The sequence below is a fragment of the Talpa occidentalis genome, unplaced genomic scaffold, assembly GCF_014898055.3.
Source record: "Talpa occidentalis isolate TD23 unplaced genomic scaffold, MPIMG_talOcc4v2.1 talOcc4.6, whole genome shotgun sequence".
NCBI lineage: Eukaryota > Metazoa > Chordata > Mammalia > Eulipotyphla > Talpidae > Talpa > Talpa occidentalis.
The window spans coordinates 28,860,143-28,877,719 of NW_023604972.1; the positions used below are offsets into that span (position 1 = coordinate 28,860,143).

Consider the following 17,577-nt stretch of genomic DNA (forward strand, 5'->3'; position numbering starts at 1 on the left):
TGCCAGGCCATCAGCAGCAACTTGATTCTCAAAACAGGCTGCATTAAATTCCGGTTTCCTGCAGGGCCCTGCTGGATTGCCAGACACTTTTCTCTGCCATGCCCTCTCTATGGCCTGGATATTGACATAAAGCAGCGCTTCACTAGTGTACAATAAAATTGCACTCATCCAGAAAGATCTGGGACTTCCGTTTTGCCCCAGGAGCCATATTCTCATTCTTTCTGCCCAAGCACATGGGCAGAAAAATGCTGAGAAGATGTAGTTTAGTTTTCTCTAATCTGCAAAAAATTCAATTGACAAGATCTGCAAGTTTGGTTCTTCTTTTAGCCAACGGAATTTTGCCTTATGAGTCAGTGCATTCAACAATGCTATTTAAAATTAAATAAATAAAGGCTAATGAAACTGGAAAAATGGATCATCACTTTTATGGAAAACCAAATGAAATGTTTTGCTCAAAATGTCAAGCATTAGCAAACTTTAATGAAATATTAAAGGTGAATTCCCTCAGATGAGCAATTCGAAAATAGGACGCGTGAGAACAGTGCTAATTGATACTTCAACTACAAATGGCACTCCGTGTCCTAATGGATGCAGAACTGTGTGACCTGGTGAGATGACACAAAAGCTGTGGGAATCTCTGGGGCGCTGTGCGCAGCAGCTGCGCTGGATCTAAGGCTAGGCTAGGGGAATGAACGACATCAGTCTGCAGGAACCCACAGGAGAGGTTAGAATCATGTTGTAGAGGATTTCATTTCCCCAGAGTTCTAATAACAACGGCAAGTCAGAATGTAGATTGTCTCAACCAAGACACAGCGCTGCAAGGAACCCGCACTACACAGCACCACTCTGGTCTGGTGGGCCCTTTCAAAGGAGGTAGTTTACCTACCCTCCCTCCTCTTGAATTGTCAGTGGTTAATCTCATGATCTTATTTTGGAGTAAGTGCTCAGGTGTGCACCTACTTGGTGCTTTGTCTCCATGCTCTGATGAGGTTATCCCATAAGCCTATCCCTTCCACAGCTATTTTAGAAATCCCCAGAGGAATTTGGGATTCTACTCCAAAAATTTCTGATCCAATAGATTCTGGTAGGAACCAGGAATTATATATCAGCCAATTTCCTAGGAGATTCTGCTATAGGTGATCTATGGCCATGCTTTGAGTAACTATCTCAGAAGACTGATGCTAATATTTCATGATTCCATCTTCAGCATCAAATTTTTAAAAAGATTTATTTTTTAGTTATGCATAAAAGAACTGGGGTGTAAGCCAGAGGTTGGGGGGAGAGCATTCACCAGAGTGGGGAGCAGAACAGGCGAATCTCCTGAAATACACTGCTAAGGGGAACAGCAGGTGAGACAGGAGAGGTCTGCTGTATGTAGATTAACTCTCTAGCCAGGGAGTGAGCTCAGGCCATAGAGGTGTTAGCGCTGAGACTTAACCCCTATGCCACCAGGGAGACCCCTAAAGCATCAATTTTAAAAACATACTTTGGAGGCCTCCCTGGTGACACAGGGGGTTAAGTCTCAGCACTATGAAGCTATCAATAGCCCCTGCAGCACAAGAGTTTGATCCCCCACCAGGGAGCTAACCCACATGGTGCAGCAGACCTCTTCTGTCTCGCCCACTGCTTTCCCTCAGCAGTATATTTTAGTCAGTCCGCCTGTTCTGCTCCCCACTCGGTCTCCGGTGAATCCTCTCACCACCACCCCCCCCCCCCGCACCTCTGGCCTATATCCCAGCCCTTGTATGCACAAATAAATAAATCTTAAAAAAAAAATTTTAAATTACTTTGGATAAAATACAAGACATAAAAATTATGAATTCATAAAAATACAAAACCTGCCTATCATTATTGATGTACTGCTATGAAGTGCTGCACCTCCCCCTGCAGTGACCCTGAGACGGCCTCATCGTCTACTGCTGTGCTGGTCCGCGGCAATGAAGTTTGATGAAGGCATAAAAAAATAATTATCTTGTTATTCCTGTATGAACAGCTGTTGTTGGATTTTTTAGGAGAGGGGTAATCAAATAGTATTGGCGGGGATGTTGTGCCTTATAGGAATCTAATTAATGAATGCAGAATGAATGATTTTTTTTTTAAAGATTTATTTATTTATTTATTTATGCAAGCACTGGGTATAGTCAGAAGCGAGGGAGGGTGAGAGAATTCACCAGAGACAGCGCGGGGAACAGAGCAGGCAGACCGACGAAATACACTGCTGAGGGGAGCAGCGGGCATGGCAGGAGAGGTCTGCATGCCATGTGGGACCCTCCAGCAGCCCGGGATCAAACCGGTGCTGTAGAGGCTGCGGGCAGCCTCGCAGCCCAGCGCTCAACTGCTGAGCCACCAGGGGCTGAATGATCATTTTTAAGAAAAGTAATTACTATCTTAAGCTACCAATGGGATAAAGAGGATCATAAATGGAAGCTAAAGGCATTCAGTGAAAGGGCAAAGGCTAAGAATAATGGAGGACTCAGACACAACTCGAACACACTCAGAAAACCTAGAAAAGGCAACCCCTGTGCCTTACGTGCCTTGTGCTATGATGCACCAGGAAGTAGGACATTTTCTTACCCCAAAAATTCTACATGAATCTCATCAAGTTAGTTTACAAAAAATAAACAAGTGAAGGAAGCAAGTTAAATGATAAAAGTTAAATAAACAAATGAATTTTACAAAACAAATTACTCAATTTCTGCAACAACTCAGTGACCAGGTAAGGAAGAAGGATTGTTCTAAAAGAGATGTAAAGGCATAACCAAATGCTATGTGTGGATCTTGTTTGGATTCTGATTAAAAGACAACTCTGAGACATCAGGGAAATCCAACTATGGTGTTAGTATCAGATGGTCAAAAATAGGTGTGATGATGGCATATAATTACATTTTAAAATGTTTTTGTCAATTAGAAATGCATACTAAATTTTTTACAGGTGAAATGACACAATGTCTGGGATTTCCTTGAAAATGCTTGAGCATAAATAATGGTACATAGCCAAATGAAGTGAGATTGGCAAAATACTGCTAATTGCTTAAGTTTGATGCTGGTTACCTGGAGCTCTACAAGATACTTCTCCTTATTTGCCTGAAATTTTCTACAATATACTTTTGTTGTAGGCACTCATCCCTACAACATTCAAATCAGACTAATGAGTTCAAAAAGTTGAGGTTTTTATTACTTAAGAAGCAAGAAATCTAAGGGATTATTATTCAGAAATTTAACATTCCCGTTGACTGATAACTCCCCTCCCACCCTGTACATACCATTGGAAGGATATTTGGAAGTCGAAATTCAGTTTTCATATTCTGAAATCCATTTTTTCTCTCAAAGTCCAAATAAAAGCAGTGATATTTTTTTTTCCTCAGCTGCATTACCCTCTTCTGTAATAGCTTAATGAGACACACAGAGCAAATGGAACTCCATTTGCCACTTTGGCTGCTGAAGAACCATTAAAAGACCTTTAAAAGCATCATTCATCTATTAAGTGAAGGAAAATTTTTGTCAGTAAATTAAGGGAAAACAACTTTTCATGCTCAAGAATTTTTGGTGTTTAAAATACCTATTTAGATAACCAAAAAAAAAAAAAAAGATGATGAAAGTGTTGAAGCAAAAAAGGTTGTACTTTGTTATAGCATATTTGTAGAAAGGCTTTCTTAGACTGCCTCTGACTTCCTTTGTTCTTGGCCTCCTAAAAGAGAATGGCTTCAAATTAAGAATTAAAATTTCCTGAATCAAATGTACTTTAATTAATCTAAGTGCATTTGTAAAATTTTAGGTTAATACTGTAAAGATCTGTGCAGTAATTTAATTCTTAGAAATTATTGGCTTTAAAACTAAATGTGGCTTCTTCATTTCCTCCATGGTGGTAATTAGCATCCACAACACAAGTCTCTTGGCCATCATTCCATAAATTATCTCCAATCCAGAAGACATCAGCCAGGATATTAAGTTTGGCCCATTTCAGTAATTCCATCAGTAGTATTTCCAGCTTTGTTTTCAGAAAGACTTAATGACTTAACAGTTACCTTTAAGGCTTCCCGGTGGCACAAGGGTCTAAGTCTTAGCACTTTCAAGCTATCGCCCGCCACTGTGGCATGAGTTCGATCCCGGGCCAGGATGCTGACCCACATTAAATTGCTCGTTGCCAGAGGATTGGGGGCTATTGATGGGTCAAAGTTTCTTTTTTTTTTTTAAGATTTATTTATTTATGCACACAAGAGCTGAGGTACAGGCCAGAGGTGCAGGGGTGAGAGGATTCACCAGAGACAGAGTGGGGACCCGAACAGGCAGACTGACTGAAACACACTGCTGAGGGGAGCAGTGGGCGAGACAGGCGAGGTCTATTTTACCATGTGGATTTCTTCCTGGCCGGCCTGGGATTGAACTCATGCTGCAGAGGCTGCAGATTGCTTCACAGTGCTGTGCTTGACGCTTTGTGTCACCAGGGAGGCCCTCAAAGTTTATTTTTAAGAGTGATAAAAATGAAAAAAAGAAAGTGATAAAAATGTTCTAATAATGTTCAGATAATGTTCATAATTATATGCCCTAAGAATCACTGAATTGTGCACCTTTTTTAAAGGGTAAATTTTTCATGGTATTTGAATTATATCCGAAAAACTTATTATAAAAGTTAAATGCATGAAGAGCAGGGAAGGAGGGCATATTTTTCTGAATTAAAAGAGGTTTGAAAGAAATCTAAGAGACATAACAACTGAATACAATGAGTAGACCTTATTTGAATCTTGATTTAAAAAACTGTAAAATAGACATGTTTATACAATAGGAGAAGCTGAATGTGGATTTGGAACTATTTTCTTAGCAATCATACTGGCATTGTTGTCAGGTATAATTATATCTTCTCATTCGAGATGGATACTGAAATATTTGGGGGTGAAATAACATATCTGAGATTTCCCTTAAAATACTTTTTAAAAATATAAGAAAATGGAACAGGTATGCAAAACAATTGTTTGGGTTGATAGTTGTTGCTTGGAAGATAAAAACACAGGGGATTGTTGAATTCTATCTTTGTGCCTATTTGGAAATTTTCATGATAAAGAGTTAACAGTGAAGGAACTCAGGGTTTCTTGATTATCTTAATTTGTTTTGATTTTAAGATTTTCAGTGGTATAATTGAATACTGGCAGTGTTAGGATGAGGTGGTAAAGTGAAGATCAGCAGCACATCTTTTTTTTATAGGTTTTTAAAATTTATGTATTTTATATATTTCTTGCATCATTTTTCATTTTTGCATAATATATGCATTTTCATCTTGGTTGTAGTCCCCATATAATTCCCACCACCCTTGTTTTGATCCTACTCCCTTCTCTCCCCGCTGTAGTGTGTCCTTGGTTTATAGTTGCTTGTTGATTTTGATTTTTACTGTATCATAATTAGTCTTTTCCCTGGTCCCTTATTTAGGTTTTCTAAATTCCTGCTAAGAGTGAGACCATCCTGTATTTTTCTTTTTCTTTCTGGCTTATTTCACTGAGCATGATCCCTTCCAGCTCCATTCATGTTGCTTCAAATTGCATGGGTTTATCTTTTTTGATGGCTGTGTAATATTCTATTGTGTATATGTACCACATCTTCTTGATTCAGTCATCTGTTTTTGGGCATTTGGGTTGTTTCCATAGCTTACCTATTGTAAATAGTCAGCAGCACATCTTTACTTTTGAACTTTTCAGCAGGAAATGGTCAGAGGGAGTCTTTAAAATGTTTGTAGGAACTCAGAAAAATTAATGGACACATTAGAAAGGCATTGGTCACAGCAGACCTCTCCTGTCTCGCCCACTGCTCCCCTCAGCAGTGTATTTCAGTACATCTGTCTGTTCTGCTCCTCACTTTGTCTCTGGTGAATCCTCTTACCTCCTGCACCTCTGACCTACACCCCAGCTCTTGTATGCATAAATAAATAAATATTTTTTAAAAAAAAAAAAGGCATTGGGCTTCAATGTATAGAGAGGAGTGGAGAAAAGTGGGAAAACTCACGGAATGGTTAATAGAAAGAATTGACTGAGCAAAGGAGGAGAGGCAGTGAGAGGACAGCATTTGTGAAGAGCCCAGAAACACTGGGCTTAGTTATTGTCATTCACCAAGACAGCACAAAAGAGGGGCCTCCCCGGTGGCAGTGGCGCAGTGGTTGAGCGCTGGGCTGCGAAGCTGCCTGCAGCCTCTGCAGCACCGGTTCCTTCCCTGGCGACTGGGCGAGGGTCCCACATGGTGCACAGACCTCTCCTGCCACCCGCTGTTCCCCTCAGCAGTGTACTTTACAGTCTGCCTGTTCTGCTCCCCGCTCTGGCTCTGGTGAATTCTCTCACCCTCCCGCGCTTCTGACTGTACCCAGTGCTTGTATAAATAAATAAATAAATCTTTTTTTTTTTTTTTTTAAAGACAGCACAAAAGAGATATGTGGGAGTTCAAAGAATGAACTCTTTGGGATATGCTGATTTTATGGTGCCATAAGGAACTATAAGGATGTGTGGAGGGCTACTGGATATAGACTACCTTAAGCCAAGGGGTGGGTTCTAGGCTGGATAATCACCTCTGTCTGGGAGGTAATGAGGGTGGTGGAAGGCAGCCAGGCTGAAAGTCCAGGATAGGAATCCCAGTGTGTAGTATGGGAAGGTCACTCAGGCTTTTTTAAACTCAATCAATAATCTCAAAGGCGATGATAATGGGGTTTTTACACAGAGGACTAAATATAATGACTGGTTCACAAGTGCTCATTCAGTCTTGCTAATATTCTTATTACAGTTCTTATTAGTATAATCTTAATGTTAACATAATATTGTTATAACATTCTTATCCTTGCAGAATGGCTTTATGATTTAGCAATAACATGTGTAAAGTGTCTGATACTCAGTGAATGGCTCTTATTATTGTCATTCCTGGGAAGTTGGTCAGCAAGAGTAAAAAGAGAATTGAGGGAGGCCTCCCTGGTGACACAGGGGGTTAAGTGTCAGCACTATGAAGCTACCGCAGCCACTGCAACATGAGTTGGATCCCGAGCCAGGGAGCTACCCACATGGTGCAGCAGACGTCTGCTGTCTCACCCACTGCTCCCCTCAGCAGTGTATTTCAGTCAATCTGCCTGTTCTATTCCCCACTCTGTCTCTGGTGAATCCTCTCACCCCACATACCTCTGGCCTGTACCCCAGTTGTTGTATGTATAAATAAATAAATCTTTAAAAAAGAGAGAGAGAGAGAAAGACAAAGAGAGAGAGAGAGAATTGAGAAATTCACCAGAATCAACACTTGAAGAGTGGGAAAAAGAGTCAGAAGTAAGGGCCGCTAGTAGATAAACTCCAGAGAGGAGTGGACACCAAAGGGAAGGAGAAGTCAACAGGGGAGTCGTCAGTTGTGTGCAGTGCCACTGAGAGATTAGAGAAAATACAGACCACTAGATTGGGTAACTAGGAGGTCTCTGGTGACCTTGAAAACACACTTTCAGGGAAACAGAAGGAGAAAATCAGACTATACTGAGTTGAGGATTAAATAGGACTGAGGTAATGAAGATGTGAATAATCCACATCTTTTCAGAAGGTTGGTTTGTGATGGAAGCTTAGAGCAGACAATTTAAGATGGATATTTCACAAGATCAAATATCAGAGGTGGGGTAGAGATGATTAACCCAGCCATGAAAGTTTCCAGGAATCAGAAGTGGGATCAGAAGGGATTATTTGTCTTTATGGAAAACAAACACAACACAACCCTGAAGCAGTAAAATTCCACAAAGGAATGAATCCCCCCCAAAGAACACTATTAGAAGCTACCCCTTGCTCTGGCAAAAGGCAAATCTGGCCCTAAGACTGCCTGCCTGCCTCTGGGCAGGCGTCTCTTTCTTAATAAACCTGCCCCTTTCAAAATGCAGCCCTTTAACTGCCAGTGTCTATACAAGCATCTCTTTTTCCCTAATAACCTTTAAAATGCAGCCTTTGCCTGTTTGTGTCTATGCAAATATTTTTCCTCAATAAACTTGCTGTGCCTTAATAAACTCACCATTGCCACTAATTGGGAAACTGCTGAAATCTTTCTCAGAGAGAACCCAAGAAGCCCACACACTAAACCCCAACATTAGGAAGGGGAAAAGAGAGTGGTTTCAGTTTGCAGGGGGATATGTGACGGAGGAAAGGTTTATTCAGGCTGCGAGAAATAGGGTATATATGCCAGAGCAGCTAAAAGTCAGAGAGAGGGAAATGAGAAGAGACAGAAAGAAAGAAATAGGGCTAGCTGGGGAGACTGCCGAAGCTGGCAGGCATGCTGCCCAGAGCCCAGAGGGAGGAGCTAATGGCGGTTTAGGGCGGTTTAGTGCCTGATTTTATCGAGGTGTGAGTTTAGGGGAATATGAAGACAGCACATAACCGTTGGGACTGTCAACAGACTCTCCTGTGCCTTTCCCTCTCGGTCCCTTTGTTCCTTTTCTGACAGTCTAAATTTGGAGAAACGAAATTTTTCTCAAATGGGACAGACTAATTTCTCTCAAATCATCAGGCCCAGTAATGAGGCCAATTGATTCAGTTCCCTTTAAGCTGAATTAGAAGCATCTTAAATACCAAATACAAATTACCCTGACTTTAACTCAAAGGCAATTATACCGGAGAGTTTGCTGTATCATCTCTATACTTAATTTGGATTAAAAGTTCAGTGTTGCTGAGAAGGCATTTCTCCTCTAAGCCAGGGGAGATCTTATTTTTTTTTTTAAGATTTTTTTTTTTTATTTATGCATATAAGAACTGGGGTGTAGGCCAAAGGTGCGGGGTGGGGGTAAAATGAGAGGAGAGCACAACAAGAGGATCTACTGAAATATACTCAGCTTCTATATCCTTAAATTCCACTTTTGGTCTGTGAATAAGTCAAGTGCTTTCCTGTTCTACCTCTGGGCTCTACTGCCTTCACAGTGTGCAGAACCCCTGACCCCTCCGGGAAAGCCTAACTTGATCACAGATCAGTGTAGGTTATTTGTGTATTTATTTCCCTTTCCACCTCACCCCCGCCCCCACCTAGGAAGAGGCAGCATGGTATAGAATTTTGAGGGGCTCTGCATTCAGATTCTTCGGGTTCAAATCTCAAGCCCACCACTTGCTAGCTACCCTCTGACCTTGGAAAGTTACTCAGCATGTCACCATTGATGTGGGGATAATATACATTTTAAGCTTAAAAAATGTTAACAGATAGGGGGGCCTCCCTGGTGGTGCAAGGGATTAAGACACAACCTATGAAGCTCTCTGTAGCCACTGCAGCATGGTTCAATCCCCAGTCAGGGAGCTACCCACATGGCACAGCAGACCTCTCCTGACTCACCCACTGCTCCCCTCGGCAGTGTATTTCTTCAGTCTGCCTGTTATGCTTCACACTCTGTCTCTGGTGAATCCTCTCACCCCTCACACCTCTGGCCTGTACCCCAGCTCTTGTATGCATAAATAAGTAAATCTTTTTTAAAAAATGTTAAGAGGGTAAGCGCTGAGAACAGTAATAGACGTTACCGCTTTAGCATATGCACCATTTTGGAGTCTGTCATCTTAGGGAAGGATTTTGGTTCCCACCACACAGCACACTGGGTTTATTACGATTTGCTCATGAACACTGAGCCAATGAGGAGCCTGAGAGTATAGAAGAGAGGCTGGTCCTGCAGGTTCAGGAGGGGCCCTGGAGTGAGCTTGTGGAGCAAGACCTGCTCTCCCCTTCTTTGAAACATTCGATTTAGGGGCCTCCCTGGTGGCGCAAGGGGTTAAGCACCGCACTGGGAAGCAATCCGAAGCCTCTGAGTTCGGCTGCAGCACAAGTTCACAAGTTCGATCCTGGGCCGGCCAGGGAGCAACCCAGACGGGAGCTACCCACATGGCACAGCAGACCTCTCCTGACTCGCCCGCTGCTCCCCTCAGCAGTGCACTTCGGTCAATCTGCCTGTTCTGCTCCCCACTCTGTCTCTGGTGAATCCTCTCACCCCCCGCATCTCTGGCTTGTACCCCAGCTCTTGTACGCATAAATAAATCAATCTTTAAAAAAAATTAGATTTAGCCGACACAAACTAAACATATACTGGAATAGCGTGGTTTTGGAAGGGTAAACTCTGCTCGTGGCCCAGTCCTGGGATCCTGGCAGGAGTCGGGGCGCGGAGAGAGGCTGGGGGAGCGGAGGGGGAAAGCAGTTTCTGGGAGGCTGCAGGAGGAAGGCACGTTGGCCTGCAAGGACCAGATCCACCGAGGGCTCTGGGGAGGAGCCAGAACTCCCAGATGTGCTGAGCGGGACGCTCCGCGCAGGTCTGCCTCTCACTCCCGCTGCGGGAAGAGCCGGAAGGACCCGGGTGGCCAGAGCCCCGCGGTCACCAATGGCCGGTCCAGTGTGGGTTCCTGTCCCAGCCTTCCCGGGGATTGGCTGCTCCCCCTCCTCGGCCCGCCCCGGCCCGCCCCGGCCCCGCCCGTGCCTCCTCCGGGATTTCTCCGCCGAGCCCGAGCCGCCGGCCTCTCACTCGGGCCGGCTGACTCGTGAGTGTGGACGCGCGCGCGCGGGGGGGGCGCTTGCCACCTGCGCGCCGGGATGGAGTGGGGTGGGGTGGGGTGGAGTTGGGGTCGCCCCGAATCCCCTCAAGCTTTGCCCGCCTGGAGCTCCGCTGCTCCCGGCGGCCAGATCCGAGGGGTAGAGCAGCCCTCGGGAGCCCGGGGGGCGGGCGGCCGTGCCCGCCCCGGGGCCGCGCGAGGCACAGACCCCGCGCCGCGCCGCCCGCGGCCAGGGCTTCCGAGCGGCTGTCGGCGCCGCGGCAACAAGCTTGCGCTCCGCTTCCCCAGGGCGCAGCCGCGGCTACTCTGTAGCGGCTTCAGGGCCCGGCCGGCGGCCGCGAAGGCTTCGGAAACCGACCTTGAACTTGGAGCGTGTCTGCAACGTCCGCCGGGGGTGCCGCGGCCCGCTCCCCAGCGCAGGTATGGCCCGGTCCTGGGGTGAGCGCGAATCCACCCGCGTCCCTGGGCACGTGACCTATGGCGACCGGAGGGTTGCAGGCGCGGGCTTGGTGCAGCGTCCCCATTCTGGCTCTCCCTTTAATGGACAGGTGGCTTTTGTCCTTTTGTATCCGAGTTGGTGGGAGGGTCAGCAGCAGCTCTGCTGCAGCCATCCGAGCTAATAAACCCGAGTTCTCCCTGTTGCCGCGTGCGCTTAAACCCCCACAGCCCCTGCCGGAAATCCGGCCTCCTCATGTGCTGCGAGCTCTAGCAGGACATAGGCCCTGTCGTTGGACTAAATGAACTTGAAGTGGTCACCAAAGACGCCTGTCTTAACAGCAGAAAGAATGCTAGCACTTTGTAGATTTAAAAAAAATTAATACTTAAAAAACTCCAGGCAATTGTACGCATGGCCCCACCCAGCAAAACAGCTGGTTCTGATGGGCTTGTCAGCTTTTCAAAGAAACCTGGAGAGATCAGTGAATACTGGTGGAGTGCAGGAAATAGAGAAATCTGTTAAAAACCCAGAATGCCCTTTCCTGTGCCCTTTTAAGGTTGATGCAGTGCTTTAAGAGGCTAACACAGAAGGGTAAAGTAAGTCTCCATAAAACCCAAAGAAGAGCTTATAAAACTCCTCTTTGGATCCTGTCTGGAGTTACAGCTGAAAAAGAAAAACAAGAAAATTTCCCTGGAGTGTAAGCATCTTTGCAATGTATTTATATGTTCATAGGAAAGTTAGGAACGTAAACAACTACAGGCATGCATTTTCACTTTAGTTTTCTTTGAAGGTGGGGGGAAATACAAATGATGCAACTTTGAGGCAAATTGCATATACTTTAAATTTATTTATATCTATTTAGAAGGTCATTTAAAACCTTTTTTTTCTTTTTTAGGTTGAAACTACAGGTACAAGCCATTGAAGCTAGGATGCTCTGTTGCTGGTATTTTAATTGACTTACTACCAATTATTTTATAATTTACAGTACACATGTGCCCAGTGAGGTCAGGCAGTCTTTCCTAAATTGTAGCAACCATGTGCTTTCCCAGGAGTTAGAGCAGTTGGACAATGGACGAAGCAGTATAGCACGTGCTTTATTTACATCTTTTAATTCTCAACTCTATGGAGTTGATATTGTTCTCCATTTACAGATGAAGCAACTGGGGTTAGGTAGTGACTCCGGATCCCATACATGCATAGCCTAGTGAAGGAACCTTTATGTGACCTCTGGAAAGTCACATAGCTCTCCTAAAATTTACTGTCCTGCTCTAACTGTACATGTAGTTAGAGATGGAGTCGGGGGGTAGGGGGGGACCACTGTAGAGTTGGTTAAGAATTTAGGCTGTTCGTGGTATTTAATTGCATTGAAACTCCAAAAAAACCCACAAAATTTGTCACAAAGAGGGGCATCTGTCAGCACATTGGATCTTTTAGATGAGTGTAGCATAATGAGGTGTAAAAAAGTATTTAAACAGTCCATGATATTCTAGAAGTTTCTTCAAGCTCTGAATGTCTACAATACCTCAATTTTCAGATATTTTAAATAAAAGTATTTGAATAATTATCTTGGAGTCAGTTTTAATGCTTGTTACATAACATTTTCCTTTCTATATAAGCATTTATATTTCAGGCGGGGGGAAGCAAGTGCTGCTTGATAGATTTCAAGCAGCAGTGACCTTAAAGGGGAGGATTTCATAAGTTTGTATACTGGGCTGACAATTATAAAATGGCAAACTGAGTATATATGTAGTACATCTAATCTGGGCCAAAAGGGTATAGGTAGGAATATATTAAGATTTATTTATGCATACAAGAGGTGGGGTGCTGGTTAGGAGGATTCACCAGAGATAGTAGGGAGCGAAACATGTGGCTTGACTGAATGAAAATACACTGCTGTGGGGAGCAGTGGGAGAGACAAGAGGTCTGCTGGGCCATGTGGGTCACCTCCCTGGCCTGAGGTTACTTCACAGTACTGTGTATTAACCCCTTGCACCATCAGGGAGGCCCCTAGAGAACACCTTTAAATGCTAAGTAGGTAAAGGGAAAGAAAAGTTAGGAGGAAACAGACCTGAAGCCTTAAGGATATTAATAGGTCATTCTGCGGGGACAAGAAATGCAAGCATGGTACAGCAGTGTTCTAGTGAAAACAGTCCCAAGAGAAGGACCTTGTTTGCTAGCTACTGTAGAGATAACCATATTCACATATCAAATGTCTGAAGGTTCTAGCAAATGGTTTCTAAAAGAGCCACTGCCCTCACAAATGGCTCCACTCCACTGGGGAGTACGTCACCCACAGGCCTTCCTCTTCTCAACTTCAACCTGCACATCCTTTACACACTTTGGTTTTCCAAATAGTTTTTCAGTACATGGTTTTGGATAAAAAGTTTCTGAAGTATGTGAAAGTGAAAGTACAGCAAGTGAAAGATGTGCAGTCTTAGAGCCAGGGGGTTGAAGTACTGGGGAGGAAAGGGACCTTATGGCCCAGAATTTAGAACTACAGAGACTAGGACTGCACTGTCCAGTGGGCCAAAGTGCCAAGTGACCACATTCACCTTCCTTCTGTTTATCTCCCCCCCACACACACCCCTTGGATCCCCTCATTCCTTTAGGGTCACTCACCCCTTCCTCAACCTCAGAGCCCTCAATATATAATACTATCCGTTAGTTTTTAAAGATGTTATAAAATCCACAGTGTAAATGTCCAATATGTGTTTTTACTCTGACTTTGCTGCACATAATTACCTCATTCCTCATTTTGTTGAAAATGACTGCCTTTCAACATCCCTTATAATCAGGGAAATGGAAATCAAAGCCACATTGAGATACCACCTTACACCAGTAAGAATGGCACATATCAAAACAACAAGCAACAACAAATGTTGTCAAGGATGTGGTGAAAAAGGAACTCTCCTACATTGCTGGTGGGAGTGCAAACTGGTCTAACTGTTAGGGGGAAAAGGCAGTCCCAAAGCAAATTCCATACAGGCTTTGTGGACTCCACCCCCACCCCAGGTCAAAGCCAAAGACACTGGGAACTCCAAATCCCATCACCACCAAAGGGAAGGTGGCTGGGACCTGAGGGTGGGGTTAAGCAGCCAGGTGGCTAGAAAAGGCAGACACGTGGGCTTTGGGGGATCCCCCCCATTTTGGCTCTCTGCCAGCTCGCAGCGTCGGTCCAGCTCTGAGAGTGCCATTCGCAGCAACGTGGATGGAGCTAGAAAGAATTATGCTCAGTGAAATAAGCCAGAAGGGAAGAAAATATATCGCATGGTTTTACTTATAGCAAGAATATAGGGGAACCAAATAAGACATCAGTGTAAAAAAAATAACAGTACAAAGCACAACAAAGCAAAAACATTGGTAAAGGAAACTATGGGGACTACACCTGAGGGGTGGGGGGAAGCAAATGTTGAAAAATGAGCAATGATGTAAAAAAAATTTAAAAAAGGGAAAAAAAGAAAATGACTGCATTTCATTATGTTGTCGAACACTCCATGGTGTGCAAATAATCTTTGGAGACTCTGATGTAAATTTAAGCCTACCACACCAGGATGACATCCATACATGTTGCTATGATCCTTACCGAAAGAATCTGCATTACATTTTTAGGAACTGAATGGGTCTGCTTTAAATGTCTGCCATAGAAGCAAATTTTAGAAGTAAATGTGCCCACTCCATCTGTAAATTAGCGGAATAAGTACGAGCAGAAACAGTTTGGGGCAACAGGAGCCCCCCCATTTAAGAGGGTTAATCCCTGCCAGTTACGCTCTCATTACTGCATGCACTAAAAAGTTAAAGAGATCCACAAATTCACCTACTTTTAGCTCAATCGGCAGTGCCTTTCAAGGTTACTCCAATACTGCTGGAGTGCGCGGCAGTACCCGGCAGGGCCCAACCGGGTTTCCTGTTACTACCACGGGGTCCTATCAGGGAGCAGCAGAGCCGCCCCGACCGCCAATTTCCGCGCCTGCGGAGAAGGCAGGTGCGCGCCAGGTAAAGCAGGCAGCTAACGGAGCCCAGAATCCTACCGCGCCTCACTTGGGCCACCTGCGTGGCGGGTCCGGGGTTGGAGAGGAAACCCCCCCGAAACACCCATCACTACGGGTGGCCCCGGGATCCAGGTAGAGAGCGCCAGGTACGCCGGAGCCCGACCGCGGGACTCGAGAGCCTGCACCCTCGCGAGAGCCCTGGCACGCCCCGCAGGGCCTGCGAGCCCAGGGATGCGATCGGCCAACCAGCAAATGGGCACGGACCCGCGCGCATCTTATTGGTTAATGCGGAGAAACTCACATCTCATTGGACTCTTTTCAGGCAGAAAGCCACCCCCTTCGCCTGAATCCCCCGCCCCCCGCTTTCCGCTTGTGATCCAGCCACTGCGTCGAAATGGCGGGGCACAGGAAGCTGGGCTTTGCCCTAGGCTCCATTTATGGAGCTCTGCACAGTCCTAACTCTTCACCTGCTGCACTTTAGGACCCCTTCAAGTCGAGCTTCTGATATTTTCTGTCTAATTTCTAATTTCAGCCTCTACCCTCTGTCCCACACAAACCCAGTCCTTAGGCAGGAAGGTGAGTTCACCTGTGCATGGAAGAAGGCAGATATTTCTCTTAAATCCTTTGAATCTCAATACCTTATATCTTGCCTTGCATGGTATGCTAGGAACAGCGATTTATTTATTTATTTTTTTTAATAAACTTTAAGTCAGGGCCTCCCTGGTGGTGCAAGGGGTTAAGCACTGCAGCCTCTGCAGCACGAGTTGGATCCTGGGCCAGCCAGGGAGCTACCCACATGGCAAGGCAGACCTCTCCTGTCTTGCCTGCTGCTTCTCTCAGCAGTGTACTTAAGCAGATCTGCCTGTTCTGTTCCCACTCTGTCTCTGGTGAATCTTCTTACCCACCACACTTCTGGCCTGTACCCCAGTTCTTGTATGCATAAATAAATAAATCTTAAAAAAAAAAACAAAAAAAAAAAAACGGGCCTCCCGGTGGCGCAGCGGTTGAGCGCTGGGTTGCGAAGCTGCCCGCAGCCTCTGCAGCGCCGGTTCCATCCCCGGCTGCTCCCCGGCCACCGGAGGAGGGTCCCACATGGCGCGCAGACCTCTCCTGCCGCCCGCTGCTCCCCTCAGCAGTGTACTTTGGTCCTTCTGCCTGCTCTGGTCCCAGCTCTGGCTCTGGTGAATTCTCTCACCCTCCCGCGCTTCTGACTGTACCCAGTGCTTGCATAAATAAATAAATCTTTAAAAAAAAAAAAAAAAGTTAAAAAGAAACACAAAACCGCTGAGTCAACTGTTCCATGACGCTAAATACTCAAAATAGCCTCAATGAAGTTATTCTGGTTTTCAAGTGAGTTATTTCACTTAACATAATTACTTAAAGCTCCATCCATGTTGTCAGTAAAGGCACAATGTCATCTATTTAAAAGTATTTAAGTAATATCCCGTTGAGTATATATATACCACAATGACTTTACCCAGCCGTTTGTCCATGGGTATTTAGGTTGTTTCCATGTCTTGGCTATTGTGAATAATGATGCTATCAAATAGGGGTACCTATCTCTTTTCATCTTAGTGTTTTAATATTCTTAGGATAAATACCTAGAATTGTTGGATTATATGGTCGTTCTGCTTTTAGTTTTTGACGGCAACTTCACACCATTTTCAATAGAGACTGTACCAATTTCATGCCTGCCAACAGTGAATATGTACTGCTTGTTCTCCACATCTTCTCCAACACTTGTTGCTTCCAGTCTGATGTAGGTCATTGTTCTCACAAGGGTGAGGTGATTATCTCATTGTGATTTGATTTGCATTTCCCTCATAAGTGATTTTTGAGCATATTTTCACATGCCTGTTGCCAGCTGTGTCTTCTTTGGAGAAGTGTCTCTTCAGGGCTTCTCATTTTTTTTTTTTTAGATTTATTTATTTATTTATTTATTTATTTATTTATACAAGAACCAGGGTATAGGCCAGATGTTCAGGAGGGTGAGAGGATTCACCAGCGACAGAGTGGAGAACTGAACAGGCAGACTGACTGAAGTGCACTGCTGAGGGGAGCAGTGGGCTAGACAAGAGAGGTCTGCTGCGCCCTGTGGGTTGTTCCCTGGCTGCTGGGGATCGAACTTGTGCTGCAGAGGCTGTGGATTGCTTCATAGTGCGGTGCTTAACTTCTTGTGCCACCAGGGAGGCCCCCCATTTTTAAATTTTTTCTTTTGTTCCCTTGAAATTAAAGTCAAGTTTCCAAAGACATCTCTGTGGTTGATGTCTAGGGCTTATGTTTTCTTCTTCTTTTTTAAGTATTAATTTATTATTTTTATTTTCTTACATTGTTGATCATTTTCGTACAGTATTTTTGATTTCTGCACTCAGGTATAGTTCCCATAATGGTATACCCCACACATGGTCAGTGAATTTATGAAAAAAAGGCCAAGACCATACAATGAAAAAAAGAATGCCTCTTTATATGACTTTAATTTGATCTCCTTGATGATTAATGAAATTCAACATCTTTTCATATGTTTACTGATTATTTAGATCTAACTTTAAATGCCCGCCTAAAATTTTTACCCACTTTTCTGAGTGGGTAAAAACTCTCTTTCTATCTGTATATATTCTCTATACTGAGGTAACTTTGCTTTACCACACTGTAT

The 17,577-nt window shown here is 44.4% G+C and overlaps 1 non-coding gene across 1 annotated transcript; it reads left to right on the plus strand.

The window, feature by feature from the left end:
• The first annotated feature begins 11,478 nt into the window (after window positions 1-11,478).
• Window positions 11,479-11,600, plus strand: LOC119230230 (small nucleolar RNA SNORA26). Its single transcript, XR_005121692.1, has one exon. It is a non-coding gene; the product is annotated as a small nucleolar RNA SNORA26 (small nucleolar RNA).
• The last annotated feature ends 5,977 nt before the right edge of the window (window positions 11,601-17,577 follow it).